This window comes from Coenobita brevimanus, chromosome 76, assembly GCF_032717465.1.
Source record: "Coenobita brevimanus isolate Jiangsu-jjx chromosome 76, ASM3271746v2, whole genome shotgun sequence".
NCBI lineage: Eukaryota > Metazoa > Arthropoda > Malacostraca > Decapoda > Coenobitidae > Coenobita > Coenobita brevimanus.
Genome location: NC_137029.1, coordinates 17,654,732 through 17,677,714, shown reverse-complemented (window position 1 = coordinate 17,677,714; position 22,983 = coordinate 17,654,732). Strand labels below are relative to the sequence as shown.

Genomic DNA, 22,983 nt, shown 5'->3' with positions numbered 1-22,983 from the left:
TGGACTATAGTTAAATGGTTGGGAATGGTCACCCTTCTTTGGGACTGGCTGAATGAGAGCAAACTTCCAGCAAAAAGGAAAGGTACAAGTTGATAGACAAAGGCGAAAGAGTTTACCTTGGCATGGTGTTAGCACATAAGCACAGTTCTTGAGGACAATTGGAGGGACTTTATCAGGCCCATAAGCCTTGTTAGAATTGAGGCCAGTGATGGCAGGAAATACATCAGCTGAAGACATTTTAATGTCAGCCATGAGGAAGTCAGAGGGAGGAAGTGATAGAGGAACAGCACCAGAATCGTCTAAGGTTGAACTGGAGGAGAAAGTCTGAGGGAAGAGATCTGTTTTATCAGTAGATGGAATAGCTACAGAACCATCAGAGTAGAAAGGAGGAGGGAAGGATGATGAGGTAAAGTTGTCAGAAAGGTTTTTGGCAAGATGCCAGAAGGAGCAGGAAGAATTTGAGTTGGAGAGTTGAGAGCATTTGGTACAGATGAAATTATTTTTAGCAGAGCGGGGAATAGACTTAGAACGATTCCGGGCAGAAATATAAAAAAGATGTAATTCAGGGGTGGGTTGGCTCTGGTACCTTTTATAGGCCCTCTCCTTGTTCCAGACAGCATTAGAACAAGCGTGATTAAACAAAGGCTTTCTTGCAATAGTCAAAAGATATGAGAAAGGAATGTATGCTTCCATGCTCGAGAGAAAAACCTATGTAATGCGCAAGGCACACTCATATGGCTCCCAGCCATGGAAGCAATAATCATTCCAGGGAAAATCAAAGAAGTACTCCCTGAGGGCCTCCCAGTGCGCAGCTCCACAGTGCCACAGTCGACGTTTCTTTGGGGGGTCCACAGGCCATATCAGAGTGATAGAACAAGTTAAGGTAATAAGGTTGTGATCAGAAGCCCAATGGAGAGGAAAGGATAACAGAATAAGCAGAAGGATTAGTTGTAAGGAAGAGGTCAAGTATGTTGGAGCTCTCTCCAAGGCAGTCAGGAATACAGGTAAGGTGCTGTGCAAGCTGCTCTACGTCATTAACCCCTTAAACGCGGCCGTGAACAGTCAACCCCCCCCCCCCGAGTGGCGGGGTTGTATCTCGGTCTGAGTACCTGTAGGAAAATATTAGCCAAAAATCAGAGATTAACCCTAGAACATTATACTTGGTATGGCAGATAGTACTTACATTCAGCTTTCTCCAGAGACAGGTGCTGAGCCTTCGTGGACTACCCAAGGACTTGTGGAGACTTGCAAAGTTGGATAACCAAATCTTCACTTTCACACCTCCAGCAACCCGGTTTCCCCTCTACCACAGCCTCATTCTGTCACAGTAAACTTTATACTACAACGTAAAGGTAGTTTGGAATCCGGATTTGTACAATAAGCACTGAAAATAAGGCTAAAATTAACGGAGCGTACAGCCAACACGCAGCGCGGCGGCGGTCTTCCCGTCACTCAACAAACATTTCCATTTTCACAGCTAAAAACATGTATACTACATTATTTTCAATCATATTACTTCCCAAAAGATCATCGCGGCGCGCTTTTTATTCCGCCTTACGCCCGTCACTTTATTCTCGTTCCTGTCGGCTGCTTGCACTGACTCGGAAGAGCTAGAACTCGCCATAATGTCACTTTGAAAGCCTGTGGTAAACTGACGCTAAACAGGGGCAAACCGTGCAAAAAAAAGCTAGTGTTACAACTAGGGAAACAAGCGTTTCCTATTAGCATAAACTGCTTGTGAGAGGAGAGCGCAGATTTACAGTTCTGAGCACTCAGAGCGCTGCCACGTATCACAGACAGGCTGGCCAGGCCATGGTGGGGGGGGGGATGGGGGAAAAACGCGATACTTGGCAACAAGAGAGGTCAGTAGTACAAAGGTAAAGTATGCTAATTGTAGCTAAAGGGTGGTGGTACTGATAGACACTACCAGCTGGAGCCTGCTTGCCCGCAATTATTCAAAATTTACTAGAATCGCAAACGCGACGCTTTGCCGTTATGTCCTTTTCGCCGAGCATCGCAAATGCGACGATCCTCGTTTAAGGGGTTAAGGATAGAAAAGATATAGGCTTGTTCACCAGTGGATCAGTGAAAGGAGAGGAGAGCCAAAGGTGGTGGTGAATATTAAAATCTCCTAGAATGGAGATTTCAGAGAAAGGAGAAATGAAGAGAATGTGTTCCATCGTAGAAGTAAGATAATCAAAGAATTTTTCATAGTCAGTAGAATTTTCATTCATTCATTCATTGCCAGACGCCATGTATCCCAGACGGGGTGGCCGATGGCTTAGAGTTAATTGTTTTACAGGGAGGGGCACTAATCCTCTACCAACCCCACTTGACACGTAGGGATGCCAACAGCATCCGATGTTCCCAGGCGGTCACCCATCCAAGTACTAACCAGACCCAACGTTGCTTAACTTCGCTGATCGGACGGGAAGCGGTGTAATCAACGTGGCATGCCAGAATTAGGGGATATATTTAGTCAAAGAATGACAGGAGAGCCGAACCCAGAGAGTAGAGAATTCAGAAGAATCAAGTTCAGGAACATGAGAGCAAGATAAGTCGTTGCATGCATATACTCAACAGCCACCTTTGGCTTTGAAATGAGTATAGAGAAAGTAGGAGGATACAGAAAAGGGTTTGCTGTCAGTTCCCTCAGACAGCTGAGCCTTAGTTAAAATGAGAAGGTGAGATTTAGAAGAGGAGAGGTAGTGTTCGACAGACAGAAAGTTAGGCCCCAGTCACACTGCAGGTACGGCCTATTGCAAACCACCCACGACCTACAAGTCGTGAGTGGTTTTGGTGAGGTTTACGATTGGTCTTCATATGTCTCGGTCTAGCCGCAGGCCACTATGGCAACCAAAAACTCGTCGCGAGGTTTTTCGTGCTGCACGAAAAACCTCCCCGTGACCATTGATGACGTAGCACGGAAGCCACCCAGTGGGCTGCTGGACTGCGTCTGGCCGGCATACAGGCTGCGACTGGTCGGCTACACCTGATTTTTAAGCAGTGGTTGCCATCTAGACGGAGGTCAGTCGCCGCCCGCTCTGTGCGGTGACCTGCTGCACTCCGTCAAGGCAACGACTGGACTGCAGCAGCCGCCGTCCACAAGCCTCCTGTCCGGGGTGGTGGTTGAAGTCCGGCCGCCATCCAGCCAGCGATTGGTCGAGCGACAGGTGGTGGGCTGGACCGAGAATAGCTGCTGGCCAATCCGTGGCCGATGTAGGTCTAGTGGCGGTCCAGAGGTCATGGTCTAAACTGTGACAGGATGCGGACTGGCTTCCGTTTGTCGGCAGCCTGCTGACAACCGGCTGGCCACCCTCGATGTCTTGACCTGTGTGTACCTGGCCATGGTTGCCATTCGGCCGCCCACTGCATGGATGCTGGACGGACACTGGACGACCACCAGTAGCCAATTGGTGGCACGACTGCTCGGAGACCTCCGTGGTCGGGGACTGGTTTTGCGATTTTCAGGTTTGCGACAAGTCGTACCTGCAGTGTGACTGGGGCATTAGAGGAAAGGCCACGAATGTTGTAAAAATGAAGAATAGACAGTGGTTCCAGGCAGCTCTTAGAGTCATCACTGGGAGAGAGGCGGATGGTGGGGGCATTTATGGTCCCTCCCCCGGAACTCCGAGACATTAATATGCTCCATTTTAATTTTTTCATTTTGAAAAGGAAGTGTAGCGTGTACTGTGCACGTAGTTTGGTGTTGACAGTGAGAGAAACATGTATTGGAGAGCATGCTAGCCTACTCTCCGTGTTACTGAAACACTGAAAAAGTTTAGCAAGGGTGGATGATCAGGAATTTGTCCCGAGGGCTGATGAAACAGGAGCTCCATCTCTTCCTGTCATCAGCTTTCCACTCACCTTGGGAGTACTGCCCTGCTCGACTGGTGCTACAGTCTATTCCAGACATGCACAGGCACAGTTCCAGTTGTGGAGGCCTGTTTCTCCCTTGAGACACAGAAGATTGACGAGGAAGATATAGTGGGACTGCCAGGCAGTGGAACCTAAGTGGCATCAGTGGAAGGCCTATAAAAGAAGTGTAGACAGAGAAGATTTGAATCTGTCAGTCCACTTACAAGACCTGTTTTCAAGGAATTGCCAGTGTCTGGATGCCTCACAAGTGCGGCAGTTAAGGCAACTGCTAGTGAAGTATGCTGATGTCTTTTCCACTGGAGACCTCGACCTTGGATGCACAGATCTAGTTGTGCATTGTCTCGATACTGAGGATCACAAGCCAATTAAACAGCCTGCTCAGAGAATGGTGCCAGAATGGTGCCCTCAAAGTCAGGGAGTGACAAATAACTCCAGCAGTCCTTGGGCATCATCAGTTGTTTGGAAGGAAAATGGATGACTCAGTGAGGTGCTATGGATTATCGAGCCCTGAATGAAATGACAGTGAAGGATGCATACCCGTCGCCAAGAATTAATGACACGCTGGATGCTCTGTCAGGTGCCAAGTGGTTCTCCACCCTAAACATGAAAGCAAGATATCACCAGGTCAAGGTCACCAAAAAGGACAAGGAGAAAACAACCTTTTTATATGGGTGAGGTTTATGGCAGTTAAAGTTATGCCATTTGGCCTTTGTAACTCCCCAGCTACTTTTCAGCATCTCATGGATCAAGTACTGTAAGGCCTGCACTGCTAGACAGCTCTTGATGATGTAATCATGTTTGGACAGACTTTTGACCAGGAACTGGAGAGGCTGTTATAGGTGTTCAACAGGATCCCAGCAGCGCACCTCAAGCTGAACCCTAAGAAGTGCTACTTGTTCCAGAAGGAAGTGAAATGCCTGGGACACATTGTAGGAGAGGCAGAATCCATACTGATCTGGAAAGGGTGGCGACTGTGAAAAACTGGCCAGTTCCATCTTGTCTGAGGGAGCTACAGAGTTTCCTGGGCTTGTATACCTACTACCGGTGTTTTGTCAAGGACTTTGCGATGATAACTGCACCTCTGCAAAAGTTGTTTGGAAAGAGACAGTCGTTTACGTGGACTGCAGTGACTCAGAAGGCTGTCAATGAAATCAAGCATGCATTGGCAAGCTCTCCAGTATTGCCATATCCAGATTAGAGTCGGCCATCCATCTTGGACAGTGATGCTAGTGACCATGGTATTAGTGGAGTCCTGTTGCAGAAGACGGATGACAAAGAGTATGTGGTGGCATGTTACAGCTAGAAGCTCTGGCCACAGGAGTGGAATTTCTCTGTGACCCATAAGGAACTCTTGAAGGTGATGAAGAGCCTTGATTTCTTCATCCCTACTTGTATGGGTCCTAATTCATCAGGATGGACTGTGCAGCACTCAAGTGGCTGAAACCATTAAAGAATTCTGAAAGGTAACTGGCATGTTAGCTCGGGAAGCTGGAGCATCACAACAGTGAGGTGCAGCACCATCCTGGGCGGGTACATGATAACGTTGACAGCCTGAGTCATTGACCGTGTGACCCTGTTTGCAAGCAGTGTCATAAGAAAAAACCCTTAGCATGAAATGTAGCCGTACTGCAGTGACAGGACCAGTGTCAGCTGAAGAAGACCTGAAGAGGATAAAGATTTGCAACCAGTGCTAGAGTGGCTGCAGAGGGTACAATGCGACCATCTTGAGAGGAGGTTTCCAAGTTCAGCCCTGCGACTAAGAGCTACTGGAGTCAGTTTGATTTTTGTTTGAACATCAGATTACTGGAATGTCAGTGGGAGATACCCAACGGCCTCTGCCAGCATTGACAACTAGTGGTTCCTAAGAAAATGAGGTCTGAGGTCTTAGAAGAGTCTCATAACCAGATCACTAATGGGCACCTCGTAGTGAAGAAAATGTCAAGTTGGCTGCAACAGAGGTTCTACTGGACTGGCATGTGCCAGGATGTTGTATAGTGGTGTTGGGTCTGTGATGTATGCTGTGCCCAAAAGGGACCCAAGAAATGTGGTTCTGCCCCTCTTCAGCTGTACCAAGTGGGTGCACCAGAGGAAAGAGTCACAGTGGACATTGCTGGACCTCTGCCACTCACCAAAAGAGGAAACCGATATATATGTGTTGCCATGGACTACTTCACAAAATGGCCAGAAGCTTATGCCATCCCCTATCAGAATGCTACAACTGTTGCTCAGGTGTTGGTTGACCAATTATTATGTCGTTTTGGGGTGCCACAAGAGCTACAATCAGACCAGGGTAGAAACTTTGAGTCTGCTGTGTTCCGTGAGTGCTGCCAGCCACTGGGGATCGAGAATACCAGAATGACCTCACTAAGGCTACAGTCAGATGTGGTTGTAGAGAAATTCTGCTAGACCCTGGGCCAAGAACTGGCCAGGTACTGTGTCAAGAGACAGATGAAATTGGGCCAGAAATTCCTTGGCATATTGGTCTCCATCCCACGAGTTTGCTGGCTATACTCGTGCAAAATTGATGCTTGGCCACAAGTCACAATTTCCAGTTGATCTGTTAATGGGAAGACCACCTGGTGAGGAGCTGCCTAATGACACCTCAAACTATGCAAAGCATTATCATGAACGACCGGCTGAGGTACATCACCATGTTAGAGGAGCTCTTCAAGGATGGCAACAAAGTTTAGCTATACAATCCTCAGCAGAAGAATGGACATTCACCGAAGCTGCAGAGCCCATGGGATAGCCCCTACTCTGTGATGGACCGCCTGTCAGACGTAATGTACTGGATTCGGCGAGGCAGGAAGTCTTGCCCACAGGTAGTAAACGTGAATCATCTGTGGCAGTAACATGGGCCAGGACAGTACAGCTGGGACATCTCTGAGGAATCGTGCACCCTCGTAGCCAATGATGTCGAGGAGGACCAAGGAGCTGAAGAAGAAGAGGATGGTGACAGTTTCCCTAGGGAAGAAACGAATCAGAAAGAGGGCCAAATCATTCCAGGAGGAGTGGACTGTGTGGAGGAGCAAGGACGTTGTCAGAAGTGGCATAGGAGAGGACCTGATAAGCGGAAGGACTATTTTCTGTATAATTAAGTGTATAGTTTGGATTAAGGTTTATGTTTGTATATATCGTGTAGTTTTGTCAGGACGACAGAAGGGCTTGGGAGGAAGTAGTGTTAAGAAGTGGGATTGTTATTTACATAGTGCTGGGAAATTCCCGATGATTCTTGCATGTGAAATTGCAAGTCAGAGTTGCCAGTTAAGCAGCAGTTTTGAGTTGAGGTATATGGTAATGTTATCCAATAATTTTTATTCTCTTTTTTCTCTTATGTTTTGTTTAGGTGATTGTTAAATTACATCATTTGATTTCAGTTTGTGTGATAAAACATTTAGAGTGCTATGTAGTGTGAGAAAGCTCTGAACTGTTGTTGCTAGCAGTAGATACCAGAACGTCCTAGAATGTTGGAGAAGCACAGAAAGTTAAAAGATGGGGAAGAGACTAGAGGAGTTTCAGATCCGTTTAGTTTGACTTGTGGCCTTACGAAGTTAGTGCAGTTTTGGTACTTGTGAAAATCAGCGAAAGGTAGCTGGCGAGCATGCAGTGTAAATGCTTGGTAAATGATGACAACAAACGTGAGAAACTTGTGTTATTACGACGCCTGGGGTGATCTGGTGTTGTACACTGAAAGGCTGACAGAACGATTCACTGGGCAACGTCCTTCGTATACTGAGCTACTGCTGTTGGAGCCTGTGGCAGTATGGGGCGTGGATGTTGCATTCATAATAATAATAATAATAATAATAATAATAATTATTATTATTATTATTATTATTATTATTATTATTATTATTATTATTATTGTTATTGTTTAGTGGTGGGTGGTGGCGACCATTATCCACTCACTTGATGTAGTGCTGCCTACTTCTTCCTTAGCATTTATCATTCTTTTTCTGTGTCTGTCCTCCTCACTTCCAGTTTCTCCCATCTTTCCTCTCACTTTATTACTTTTCTTTCCTTTGCAGGTGGCTTTACATTGAGTGATAAGCTAAATGGTTTCCTGTAAGCTAAGAAACCATTTACAACGCTGGGTGGTAACTATACAACCAGACCATACGTGCTCCCTATGTGTCAGCGAGTGGGTTGGTGGAGGGTTAGTGCCCCTCCCCGTAAAACAACTAACTCAAAGTCAAATGGCCACCCCTTACGGGATTATGGCCTCTGGCAATGGATGGATGGATTATTATTATTATTATTATTATTATTATTATTATTATTATTACTACACCCCTTACGGGATTATGGCCTCTGGCAATGGATGGATGGATTATTATTATTATTATTATTATTATTATTATTACTACTACTACTATGTTATTATTATCCATCCACCCATCATCCAATTCTACGTTGCCCCATGAGGAGCGTAGTAGCCCGGGGTTATGCGGTTGGTCCTGACATTGAAGATGAGAGTGACCAGCCTCACTCATTCCTGAGTGGCATTACGTGAGCAATAAATCCCAGCCACCCCTTGGATAGAAATCTTCAACTGCTCAGTCCGATTGCAGCACAATAATTATCTACTAAACCACTAGGCACAAAATTTGGTAATACTGTATGGTTACCACCCAGGGTAGTAAATGGTTTCCTGGTGTACAGGAAACCATTTGGCTTGTTACTCATTGTAAAGTCACCCACAGGCAGAAGGAAGAGGAAAGAATGAAGGAAAGAAAGACAAAAGAGGGAGTGTAAAGTTACCCGTAGGCAGAAGGACGAGGAAAGAATGATGGAAAGAAAGACAGAAGAGGAAAGAAGGCAAGAAGGATGGAGAAGAAAGGGTAGACACCCGCGAGCAGCACTACATCAAGTGAGTGGATGGTGAGCGTCCCCACCTACCAATATTATTATTGTTATAATTACTCTTTAACTTCGTCACATAAATGGCGAAGCTTCTTGTTTTCGTCAGTATCATTAAGCTTGGCCATATAAATGGCAATGCTTCTTGTTATCGTCCCCCCCTCAAGACCAGCCTCACTTGCATTAAGCGGAAAGCAGGGGCCAGTATCTCCAGGCTCAATCAATTGGAGCACCTGGAGCGAGTTGCAGAGGCCTCACTCACCGCAACATGGTATGCAAGAGCAACTATGAGCCCCTCTCTGCCCCACCATGCACACCTAACTATCTCATCGCGCTCCTAAGTCGCCTAAGGATGGGTTACCCCTGCATCTTTCAAATAACAAGGAGGAATCCCGAACCCTGCCCCCACTGTCACCAACTCGAGGAGTGGCCTGTAAATCACCATTTGCTGGACTGCTCTGCCATAGCAGCCCTTCGCCCTGCCCTATGAGGCAGACTTATAAGAAGACGTCCATCTCTGACACAGCTGCCGAGATCGTGGTCCTATACCACACCTCAGCCCTCCTTGATGCTGTATCCTCTTATCCACCCCCCCTCTCGATAGCTATGCCCTCCCCCCCCTCGTGACTCAGCTCGCATTCCACCCTGGCGGGCTGTATCCTCTTATCCCTTCCCGCGATAGCTATGCCCACCCTTCATGACTCAACTCGCATTCCATCCTGGCGGGCTTTATTCTGCCCGTGCCCACGCTGTTGAACACAGATGAACGAATCTTAACGGTTATCGTCAGTATAATAATAATAATATTAATAATAATAATATATATATTTTTTTACATGTCCGACCCTGGGCAAAGGCTTCAGCGCCTATTCCCAAGTCCCAGTAGTCCTCCTTGGGGCCCAGTAGTCCTCTTACATCTCCACATGTCACCACTTCGACGCTAACATCCACGATCCATCATGGTTGGAGTAATTGTAATTGTAGTTTAATTTAAATTTAATTAATTACAGAAATATAGTAATTGTAATAATAATTGTAACTGAAAATAAAACTGAAGCAATTGTAAATCTAATTTAATTAATTGATAAGTTAATTGTGACAATTGTAATTGTGAAAAGGGAGGAGAGTGGCACTGTTAAGGTAACCCTGTACCAAGCTGTCATTATGGGATTAAGATGCCCAGGGATTAACCCACCTAAGCCGCATTTTAACAGTTCTACTGACTTTGTCCCGAACATCTATTTGCTCATGGGACCTGGCGCAGCTCCTTGTCCCCCTTTGATCGGAAATGCTGAGGCCCAGGATCTCGTGGTGGAAGCCGGGTATGGTCCAGAGAAAGGAGGTTTAAACAGTGGAGGCGGCGTCATGTGGGATGAGTGAAGCCTTGACTGGCCATATTGTTGTAGACTTAAGGCGCGTCAGGGCATGTTAGGTCATGGAGGTTTAGATTTCTCTTAGCTGCAGGTCAGAGAGGAGGTACCTTTCCCTCTCTAGGCTGTGTGTGTGTCCGAAAAAAAGCCCTGTCTGTTGTACTGTAAATACCTGTACAGAACATTATCGTGTAATGATGGTTAAATACGTCTCATACACCTTCTGAGCCAGGATCACATTGAACTTTTTTTTGGCAAAATCAGAAGTATGGGAGGATGCAACAATAATCCGTCAGTTCGCCAGTTCACAGCAGCCTATAAGAAGGTAATGCTTTACAATGACACTGAGGAAGTGTCACGAGGAAACTGCTTAGCCTTAGAGGATATACCAGTTTTGACGGCTTCTAGTAATTATCTAAGTGATATAAATGCCGATGTTCCTTCAAGTAGAGTGATTAATACCTCTGTGGACAAAAGCAGACTTCTAGATGATGATGATGAGTGACTTACACAGAGAGATAATTATGATGTATTAGGAATGAAAAATGGTGACATTGTTTTCTCTATGCTATCACCATATTCTGAAAAAAATGTTGCATACATAGCAGGATTTGTATCAATGAAACTTAACAGAACTTTGCAGTGCGCTGTTTACCGAAAACTGTGATAATTCTCATGCACTGATTATTAAGAAAAACAAAGGAAACATGTCATTCCCCTCAAAAGATTCATAGATATATGTTGCTTAAGTGAAAAGATATTCAGAGAAAAGGCATTGCTTGCTAAACAAATACACCCCTATGCAGAGCTTTCAAGGAAAAATTACCACAAAAATTGTAACTTCTGTCTTATCAGAATGCTTAGGCAAATCTGTATTTCCAAGCCTGATAGTACATAGGTCAGACAGTGACCCTTTAAAGAATCATCTTGTGTTGTTAATCAAAGCAGTAACGGAGACATATCTCCAGGTAAGATACAACTATGCTGGTAAACAGTTCACTGCACGACAATCATCTCTTAAAGGTATCAAGAGCAGAACTGCAATGAATAAGCTACTATTATTCAGTGGGTTATAGAGCTGTCAGTGAAGTGTTCATGTTAATGTAGTCATAGCATGCAGTAAATGGATCACAGTAAAGTTATCGTTTCATTTAAACAGCTAAATGAATAATATAAATGAGTTTGGGCAGTATAACTAGTAATAACAGTATGGGGCAGGTAGCTGCCTGGAGCAAGTAAGCCTACAACAATATGGCGGACGCGCCTGCGGCTGGCTTCACCTGACAGCACGGAGAGAGCGTCTCGTGCCGCCTCCACCCTTTAAACCTCCTTGGCCCAGAGCCCTTGCTCCTCCCTAATCCTCAGATTTTACCAGTCACCAATGCCAACGTCACCAGAGAACTCCTACTCAGGTTGCTTGGGAGAGGCTGGACTGAATAAAAAGGCACAGAGAGAGTAGGCTTGACACACTCGTTCACACTCTCTCCTATTCACAAATTCTTCACGGCTCACACACACACTCTCTTCCCATCAGTGAACAATGTTAACAGAGACTGGGAACTGAAGTTTCGTGTCCTTGGTTGTGATAATTCAGAAGGCCGACACACAGCATTTAACACTGCATCTGCCTATGAGGAAGAGACTGTCAGTCTGTTCAGTATTCAAAGGAAAGTAACGAAAGTTGTAGCTTATAATGCATCTTAATGGTGAATGCACTTGACATTTCCTTGCCAAGTTTCTACATAGATCAGGAAGAAGAGGGGGCTGTAAATTCATGTGACCCAACATCAGTGATGAGGATATTTGCTTAGGAGATGTTCTGACTTACCTTCCACAAAGAATGGGATGTTTTGCACATACTCAGCAACTGTGTGTGAGATATGGATTTACTCACACAAATGTAAAAACATCAATACTCTCATCAACGTTTCGGAAAATTGCATCCCTGACCAACTCAATGAGGAAATCAACAGTAGCTACACCATACCTTTGATCTAAAGGGATTGTTCTCCAGACACAAAATGTGACAAGATAGAATTCACAGCAGAAAATGCTGAAATCTGTACTCGTGAACCCTGTAGACGTGAATAATGCAATTGACCTTTTGTTCCAGAGAGAGCAGAGGAGAAAGAAAATCATGCCATTGGAGATTTCTTCCTTAAAGGAGCTTGTGATTGTCCTCGAACCTTTTCACGAGGCCTTGGAATTTGTGGAGGGACAGGAGAAGGTGACCATAACTGCTATTGGACCAGTGATTCAGGGACTTAAACACTCATTGGAGAATCTAATTCATAATACCAAATTACAGTACTGTGAACAACTGGCTAAAGTGCTTTTGGCCTCTGTGAAAAAAAAGACTGGATCAATACTTGGAAATGAGAGATGTTCAAGTGATGGCTTTTTTGGATCCTAGGTTCAAACTGGACTGGCTTTCACTACAAGAGCAGAAGGACCAAGTGCTGGCATATATAAAAGAAATGCTTGCAGAATCGGAGGTGGTTCACGAGGGGTCAACAATGGATAAAGAGTGGGACAAGGATGATCTAGCAGAAGGATTTTCATAATCAAAAAGACCCAGAGTGTTCTCTTTTACACAAAAATGTTTATCAAAGCTCCAAAATCAACGGGGATCACAGGGAAGCACAGTGTCAGTGAGTTTTTTGCTGAAACTGTATGTAGAGGAAGGAACTCTCATTTTCCAGTGATTCAATACCATACTGGAAAGAAGTGTCACAAGCTTTGCATCCACTGAAGAACCTTGCAAGAGAGGTAATTGGGTGTACTGCTACATCTGCTCCATCACAGCAAGTTTTCAGCATTGCCGGAAATTATTTCAGTGCGAACAAATTTCAACTTGGTGTCACTTCTTGTCACTTCTTTCCGTTCAGTGTTATTAAATAAGTGCAGTAGTGAATTGTTTGAAAAACTCTAGGCTCATTAGTTACTGTCTGCAACTTGTACAAAAATGAAATCTTGATTTTTGTTCTCAAATTAGTTTGTGTCACTGTAAATGAAGGACAGCCTTACAATGTCAAATTTGTATTTTTCTTAATCATAACGATTTTTTTCCAAATTCGGGAATTTGTAATTATAATTGATGTTTTGTAGCAACTGTAATTGTAATGTAATTTCTATTCCTAAATGTATTTGTAATTATAATTGTAATTTTAAAAGAAAGTAACTAATACAATTTTTGAAGTGTAATTGCTCCAACCCTGCCGTCCATATTGAATACATGCTAGGTCTGTCTCATACAGGACTGGTATTAGATGAGGGCCTTTTATGACATATCTGGAGGTCATCTGGTAGATCAGAACAGTCTGCTTTTTCATATGAAATTCAAATCCTTAAACAGTTCCCTGCCCCAGCAGGGATTCGATCGTGGGTCCATTAGGATTGCAGGCCACATCTTTACCAATTCAACCACCGCCTCCCAATAACAATGATAATAATAATTATTATTATTTGCACTTTTTTGTTCGATCTTCATATTATACATGAAGGTACCCTAGGGTAACCGAAGTCTTTGTACCAATTATATAAATGACCTTGGCCTATTTTTCAAGGGGATATTAAAATGCTGGATATAGACTCCAAGGACAACATGACACCTCCAGAAGGAGCGTATGGAGGGGCAGACAGAGCGTGGTCCAGCTCTGAGCAAGAGGGACGTAAGTCCACACGGGCCACGCGCCCATATGACCTGGAACTCGCCCGCCTCCACCATAGCAGAAAACCGCAACTACCTTGCAGGCGACCCGACCCTCAACAAGATCGGGGTGGGGCTATTACTCTACCTCCAGTCAGTACCCTTGCGACGGCCGGTAGCCGCTTAACCCTCCTACAGGAGACGGCCTGCAGCCTCACTGGAGGTAATAAGGAGACAGCCTGTAGCCACTCTTGCCTTCGTCAGGAGACAGCCGGTAGCCGCTCTGAAGGTGCCCTTAAAAAGATGGCCTGTAGCTGCTCGACCCTCCTACAGGAGATGGCCGGTAGCCACTCAGGAGGAAGTAAAGAAATGGCCGGTAGCTGTTCCCACCTTCATCAGGAGATGGCCGGTCACCGCTCTGAGGTGCCCTAACAGAGACGGCCTGTAGCCACTTGACCCTCCTGCAGGAGACGGTCGGTAGCCGCTCTGGAGGTAACCAGGAGACGGCCGGTAGCCACTCCTGCCTTCATCAGGAGACAGCCAGTAGCCACTCCGAAGGTGCCCTCGAGTCGGCCTGTAGCAGCTCCCTTTCCCAGGCCATGCCAGTAACCGGGCCTTTGCGATGGCTGGTAACCGCGCCCCTAGAAGGCCACGGCCAGTAGCCGGGCCCTACGAGAGGAAACGGCCAGTAGCTGCTCCTCTGTCAGGTGCTGACCTCCCTACATGAGACTACAACCCAGAGGGAGGCCCCAGCCTGAAGGACTACTGGAGAGGCCTGGTGACCACCACCGGGCTCTTCTCGCTACAGCCGGTCCCTGAGAGGCCTCTCCTGATGGACGCCGATGGAGGCCGATGCCGCAGCCCACTCCTGACGGCGTCCCCGACCACCGGGAACCGCAGCCCACAGGACCTCCAGACCGCCCCCAGGGCCCCCAGGCAGGACATCCCTACACCCCAACACTGGAGACCCTCGTCCTCCATCAGGCGCATGAGTAAAAGATTCAGGCAGCAGTTCGGCCTCAGCCCAGATGGCCAGACTCCAGCCCCGAGCCCCAAGAGTGCGGGACCCTTCACCACCACCAGCCCCAGACGAGAAAGGATGCCCCTACGCATGATCCCGTGGCCCCTGAATATGGAGGCCCCCAGCGGAACTCAGCCCCATGAGTAGTTAGGCTGAATCGTTTCTGCCTCCCTTGTACCTGACCACCATCACACCCAGTCCCGAAAGTGAGTGACAGTGAGAGCACAGTGAAAGGTATACAGTGAAGCAAGGGTAGAACAGTGAATTATCAGAATATAGGAAGTCAGAAATACAAGCGTCAGTGTTAGTGAAAAAGAAAGATGGAATTAATAACGTAACTGTGAGACAGTGAATACGACCGGGCAGCAAAACAAGTGTCTGTCTGAGTGAACATGCTACCATCTTAGTGATATAGCCTCACGTCGAAATCATACAGAGGCTCCAGTGCAATAACAATAATTAATAACACGACAGACGAACGAGTTGAACTGCCAACAGTGAAAACAATGCCACAGCCTGAGTGAACAGAACTTCACCCGATAGATAAAACCTGGACTTCCCCCAAGTGATAGTATTTGGTCTCACTGCCCTAGGACTCCTGATCATGGTGCTATTCACTTTACCTGACCTTGTCCCGAATAGGCCCTAGTATCCTGCGAGATACTAATACCCAATATCTAGGCCTAAGGTTTATAATTATCCAGTATAATTACTCTTGTGACATCTACCCGTTCCACTTGAAGAATTTAGCAATAGTTGTTGCCCTGAGTTTTTGTGTCCTGCCTCTCTCTTATTTGTCTAAGCACCGGTCTAGATAGAGAACCCAGCTACACACTAGGCGTTAGAGGGACGGGAAGCCGACCCTAAAACACCTAGCATTACAGATATACTAATTTTTATTCTAAAAATAGCATATTTGAAATTAAAATTACTCAGAAACTAATGGAGATACAGGTATTTGGTTGAGAATCCAAACATAAAAATGTTTGCTGAATACTTTTGGCTTAATATTTTGCCATTTAACTTAGGGGAAAGTACCGAATTCAAATCTTCTCAGTTTTTTCTTTGCAACACGTTTTAGAGAAAACCTCGAAAGGCTATAACTTTCCAGATATATTGTGGTGATCCCTCTTATGATCTTAAAGGAATATGGTTACAGTTAGGGATACAGTTAGCCAACTATTGAGACAAACCTAAAATTTACACATGCGCTCTTTGTCACATTTGTCTTTAGATCCCTTGTTGACATTACACAAGAAGTTACCCAAGGGACTTCAGGTCTTGTTCATATTACACATACCTTACTTACCACAAGCAGCATACACACACACCACAAAGCCAGTCAGGAGACAGGACGTGTGTGCTGGGCAATCCCCAGGTCCTGTCCTCCCCACTTACTATTTTTTAATCAGCCCATACCCCACTGAACGGGCTAAGGTATGGCCCGGCCTGCACTATATGTGCAGGAAATCTTCGAACGAACGAACGAACCACAAGCCGTTGAGGCAAAGCTTCGTTATTGTGGCTACTCAATAAGAATATATTTGCCATGTAGCTGGCAAAGCTTCCTGTGCTCATTATTATTATCTATCTATCTATCTATTGCCAGACGCCTCAATCCCGTTTGGGATGGCCACAAACAAATCGCCTCCAAGTCGCCCTGTCCCCCGCCATCTCACGGCCCTGCTCCCAACTCACACCCCCCTCTCTCCTATACCTCTCCACCCCATCCCTCCATCTCATCCTCGGCCTCCCCCTCCCTCTTCCCCCATCCACCTCACTCACATACACTCTCTTCGTCAGTCTTTCACCCTCCATCCTCTCCACATGGCCAAACCACTTCAGTGTGTTCCTCATAACGCTTCCTATCACATCCACATCAACACCACAACGCTCCTTTATATCCTCATTCGTCAGCCTGTCTCTCCATGTGACTCCACAGGCTCCTCTTAAATAACTCATTTCCACTGCTCTCACTCTTGACTTGTGTCCTTCCAGCAATGTCCAAGCTTCACTTCCGTACGTTAGAGTTGGTATCACAATACTGTCATGTAGTAACTTTTTCACTTCCATGCTCACTTCCCTGTTTTTTATCACTGCTTTCAAAGAACCAGCAACCTTTCTTCCCTGCTGTACCCTTTCAAGCACTTCACCCTCCAAACCTCCATCCTTACTCATCACACTACCCAAGTACTTAAACGTACTCACATTTTCCAATTCCTCACCATCCAACCTCGCTGTACATTCACTGACTTCACCTCTCTCAAAGACCATCACTTTACCTTCCCTACATTCACCTTTAGATTCCGTTTCTTACACACTCTCCCAAACTCATCCACCAAGCCTTGCAGCTCCCCTTCGTCTTCACTCAGCAACACAGTATCATCTGCAAACAACAGTACAGGGAGTTTCCAAACACTATCCTCTCTCACCAGGGCCACTCCAACATCCACTACCCTACCTTGTACCTCTTTTATTACCCCATCCATGTACAGATTGAACAACCATGGAGACATGACACATCCCTGTTTCAACCCAACTTTCAAAGAGAAAAATTCACTTAGTTCACCGTCCACACGCACTGCAGCCTTCGCACCATCGTACATACTCTTCACAGCATTCAACAACTTCCCATCTACTCCATATATTCTTAACACTTTCCACAATCCTTGTCTATCCACCCTGTCATATGCTTTCTCATTATTATTAATTGTGCCTTTTTTTTTCTTTGATCTTGATGATATTACACATGAAGGTTTCCTATGGTATCCCAAGTCTTTGTGCTAAATATGAATGACCTTGACCTATATTTGCAGGTGATAGAATCATTTTCGTTCCAGCAGTTGCATGTTTGAAATTGAAATATTTAAGAAACTAAGTGAGATACAGCTATTTGGTTGCAAATCTCAATAAGAAAAAAAAGGGTGTGCTGAATAGTTTTGGCTGATTGTCATTTAGCCTAATGGAAAGTACCGAATTCAAATCTGTTCAGCTTCCTTCTTGAAACACATGTGGAAAAAAACACAAAAGCTTTAAAGCTATAACTTTCTAGATATATAGCTGTAGTTCCTTTTATGATATGAAAGGAATATGGGTGCAGTTAAGGATATAGTTAGCTAGTTATTGAGACAAATTTAATATTTACACGTACATTCTTCAACACTTTTGTCTTCAGATCCCTTGTTGATGTTACACAAAAAGTTACATCAGGGCAAGGGCGAGCATTCTCCGGCCCGCGGGCCAGATCCAGCCTGCGAAGGCCTAGCTTCTGGCCCACCAACCTGCTTGGCATGAACATAGCAATCCGGCCCGCAAAACCACAGCCAAAACAAATTAAAATCTGACAAATAGCATCTGCCGGCCGCATGCGGCTGGCAGATGCCCTGTGGCAACTCGGCACTCCTCTCATCCCATGGGATACAATCTTTCTGTGATCCTGTCAGACGCCAGTGTTCGTAGGACTTCCGCATTGACAGGAGGTATGTGTATGTAGTACTTTTCAGGTTCATAGATATTTTGAGATCTCAACTCGCGAGCTCAAACACGTTCCACCTCTTCAAGTGTGGAACCCTATATCAAGCATGGGCATGTTTTCCAATAAATTTCTTGTGTACAGTCACTTTTGTGTTCTGATTTGTCACTCCGGCCGGCAGGCTGCTACTGAAAGTTTCATCTGGCTCTCGCTCTTAAAAGGTTGCCCACCCTAGCATTAGGGTCTCGAGATCTTGTTTATATTGCAAATACCTTATATACCATAATTGGGAAGCTTCGCTACTCAGTAAGAAAAGGGAACTAGTTACCATATTATTTTTCTTTGCATTTTTTTTTCTTCGATCTTCATGATATTATACATGAAGGTGCCCTAAGGTAACCCTAGTCCTTGTGCCAAATTTAAATGACCTTGACCAATTTTCGAAGGTCATATACTTTTTATTCTAAATATTGCATATCTGAAATTGAAGTATATCAGAAACTAATTAAGATGCAGCATTTTGGTTGGAAATCCCATGATATAAATGACTGATGAATAGTTTTGGCTTAATATTTTGCTATATAGCCAAGTGGAAGGTCTCGAATTTAAATCTGCTACGTTTTTTCTTCCAACACGTTTTGGAGAAAACCACAGAAGGTTTAAAACTGTAATTTCCAGATATACAGCTGGGATCTCTCCTGTTTTCTGAAAGGAATATGGTTACAGATAACCATTGAGTTACCCAGTTATTGAGGAAAATGTAAAATTTACATGTACCTTCTTCAACACATTTGTCATCAGATCCCTTGTTGATGTTACATATGAAGTTACCTTTGGGTCTTCAGATCTTATTTATATTAAACATACCATTTGTAGCACGTTCGTTCGTTCGTAGATTTCCTGCACCTATAGTGCAGGCCGGGCCATACATTAGCCCGGTCCATTAGTAGCACATACCGTATGTTTAATATAAACAAGATCTGAAGACCCAAAGGTAACTTCATATGTAACATCAAAAAGGGATCTAGTCAGGAGATAGGACGTGTGTGCTGGGCAATCCCCAGGTCCTGTCCTCCCCACTTACTGTTTTTTAATCAGCCCATACACCACTGACCGGGCTAATGTATGGCCCAGCCTGCACTATATGTGCAGAGAATCTTTCAACGAACGAACGAACGTGCTACAAATGAATATAGTGAAGCTTCGTTATATTCTTCATACATTATGAGTAGGTTACTGTTAATAATTTTTCATGCACTTTTACTTCAGTTATAATGATATTACAAACATCAGTGACGACCTATTTTTCAAAGTCATATACTCATTTTATTATAAAAATTGCATATTTGAAATTGAAATGTCTCAGAAGCTAATTGAGAAACAGCTATTTGGTTGAAAATCCTAAGATAAAAAATGTTCGCTGAATAATTCTGGCTAAATTTTTTGTCATTTATCACAGTGGAAAGTACCAAATGCATATTTGATGAGTTTTATTTCTATCAGACGTTATAGAGAAAACTACAAAAGCTTTAAACGTGTAACTTTCCACGTATATAGCGGTGGTTCCTTTTATGATCTGAAAGGAATATGGTTGCAGTTAAGCATGCTGTTAGCCAGATGTAGAGACAAACGGAAAATTACACATGCTTAAAAACATCTATGTCTTCAGTTCTTGATGACGTTACACAAGAAGTTACCTTAATGTTTTCTATCTATCTATTGCCAGACGCCTCAATCCCGTTTGGGGTGGCCACAAACAAATCGCCTCCAAGTCGCCCTGTCCCCCGCCATTTCACTCCCCTGCTCCCAACTCACACCCCCCTCTCTCATATACCTCCACCCCATCCCTCCATCTCATTCTCGGCCTCCCCCTCCCTCTTTCCCCATCCACCTCACTCATATACACTCTCTTCGTCAGTCTTTCACCCTCCATCCTCTCCACATGGCCAAACCACCTCAGTGTGTTCCTCATAACGCTTCCTATCACATCCACATCAACACCACAACGCTCCTTTATATCCTCATTCGTCAGCCTGTCTCTCCATGTGACTCATTTCCACTGCTTTCACTCTTGACTTGTGTCCTTCCAACAACGTCCAAGCTTCACTTCCATACGTTAGAGTTGGTATCACAATACTGTCATGTAGTAACTTTTTCACTTCCATGCTCACTTCCCTGTTTCTTATCACTGCTTTCAAAGAACCAGCAACCTTTCCTCCCTGCTGTACCCTTTCAAGCACTTCACCCCTGGGTAGGGTTTTTTTTCAAGAATACTCCCCCAGTATCCCTGCTTGTCGTAAAAGGCGACTAAATGGGTTGGCGGAGGGTTAGTGCCCCTCCCCGGAAAACAACTAACTAGAAAAACAAACAATAAGCCTCAGACAAGGACTGACCAAACGATGACGACCAAGGACTTAAGATTTTCAATCTTGTTAATATTTCTCATACCTTATATACCATACTACTCGAAAGTTTATCATAGTAAGTTATGGCGAAGCTTCCTCATTGTTGCTGCAAATGAATTATTATTGTTATTATTATTATTGTTATTATTATTATTATTATTATTATTATTATTAACTTTCCACATCCTGGTGGGAGGTTGTCTTGGTTTGTCTAGTAGTAGTAATAGTAGTAGTAATAGTACAGTCCCATCACTTTTTCCCTCCAGTTTTCATTATACTAAGGATGTACAGCACATGACCCTGTTACACCGATCCAGTTTCAATAACCTTGACTTATTCTCAAGGTTACAGCTCGAAAAATGTCCAAAAATTGTGAATTTTCAACCCCAGTTTACTCCAGAGCCATTATAGATACATGAATAAGCAAGGATATCCTGCGATAAAATTATTTTCGAAACATTTGTATAGAAAGAAAAAATTGAAAATCATTCATGCGTGACAATACAATATTTCATACACCCCACTTTTCAGCAATATTCAGTTGCTGTAACATACAGAAAAAGGTAAAACATAAATGACGCACTTCTTAGCCATAGAAGTTTTGTCTAGTACTGGACTGGGTGGCAGTTTGGCCAACGGTTATTGAGTTATTACCAAAAAAAAAAAAAAAAGAAAGAAAACAAACAGTAATATGCTCATAAATGTAGATAGGTAACTATCTCGGAGAGATAAGGTCTTCTGTTTATTATTATTATAATTATTATTATTATTATTATTATTAATTTTCCACACTCCTCATGGGGCAACACAGGATTAGACGATGGATGAATGGATTATTATTATTATTATTATTATTATTCTCCCTACGTGTTAAGTGGGGTTGGTGGAGGATTAGTGCCCCTCCCTGTAAAACAATGAACTCTAAGCCTTGGCCACCCCGATTGGGATACATGGCGTCTGGCAATGAATGAATGAATGAATTATTATTATTATTATTATTATTATTATTATTATTATTATTATTCCTCATCCACTGTCTTCTTGGAAGATATTTGGGTGTAAAGTGGAGGGAATATAAGAAAATCTCCTGGAATGAGGTAAAGAGAGGTAGACAGGGTGCCAAAGAAGTTAGTTGGGGAGTGAAAGATAAAAATGATAGATTACTAGTGGAGAAGGGAGAAAAAGGGAGCGGATGGAGAGAACACTTTAATGAATTGTTGAACTTAGAGATTGAAAGTAATGCAAGTATAAGTGGCTGGGGAATGGCTGGGAGAAGGAGGGATGTGAGAAGAGAGGAAAAAATCGGTAGGATGGAAGTTGTGGAAGCAATGAAGAAGGTTAAAATGGGGAAAGCCCCAGGAATTGATGGAGTGTGTGGTGAAATGCTGAAGCATGGGGGAAAGATAGTAATAGAATGGTTGTGGAGGATGTGAAAATTGGCCTGGGAGGAAGGTACACTCCCGGAGGATTGGAAGTCAGGTATAATTATTCCCCTATACAAAGGAAATGGGGAAAAAGAAGTGTGTGGTAATCAAAGGGGCATTTGTCTTCTTAGTGTTACAGGAAAAGTATATGGTAGGATACTTATTGACAGAGTTAGAGAAATAACGGAGGAATTAGTTGGAGAACAGGAAGGTTTTAGGAAGGGAAGATGTTGTGTAGATCAGATATTCATTGTTAGATCTTTAGTGGAAAGTTCCTAGAGAAGGGAAAGAAGTTGTATGTGGCTTTCATGGATTAGGAGAAAGCATATGACAGGGTGGATAGACAAGGATTGTGGAAAGCATTAAGAATATATGGAGTAGATGGGAAGTTGTTGAAGGCCGTGAAGAGTATGTACTGTATGAGGGTGCTAAGGCTACAGTGCGTGTGGATAGTGAACTGAGTGGAAATTTTTTTATTTGAAGGTTGGATTGAAACAAGGTTGTGTCATGTCTCCATGGTTGTTCAATCTGTATATGGATGGGGTTATAAAAGAGATACAAGTAGGGCAGTTGTTGTTTGCAGATGATACTGTGTTGTTAAGCGAAGACAAAGGGGATCTGCAAGGCTTGGTGGATGAGTTTGGGAAAGTGTGTAAGAAACGGAATCTAAAGGTGAATGCAGGGAAAAGTAAAGTGATAGTCTTCGAGACAAGTGAAATCAGTGAATCTGCAGTGGGATTGGATGAGGAGGAAATGGAGAATGTGGGTGCATTTAAGTACTTGGCTAGTGTGATGAGTAAGAATGGAAGTTTAGAGGGTGAAGTGCTTGAAAGGGTGCAGCAGTGAAGAAAGGTTGTTGGTTCCTTGAAAGCAGTGATAAGAAACAGAGAAATGAGCATGGAA

At 44.1% G+C, this 22,983-nt stretch overlaps 1 pseudogene; it reads right to left on the bottom strand.

Annotated features, from left to right (window-relative positions):
• Nucleotides 1-2,348: 2,348 nt before the first annotated feature.
• On the bottom strand, nt 2,349-2,465 carry LOC145408341 (5S ribosomal RNA; annotated as a pseudogene).
• Nucleotides 2,466-22,983: the final 20,518 nt, after the last annotated feature.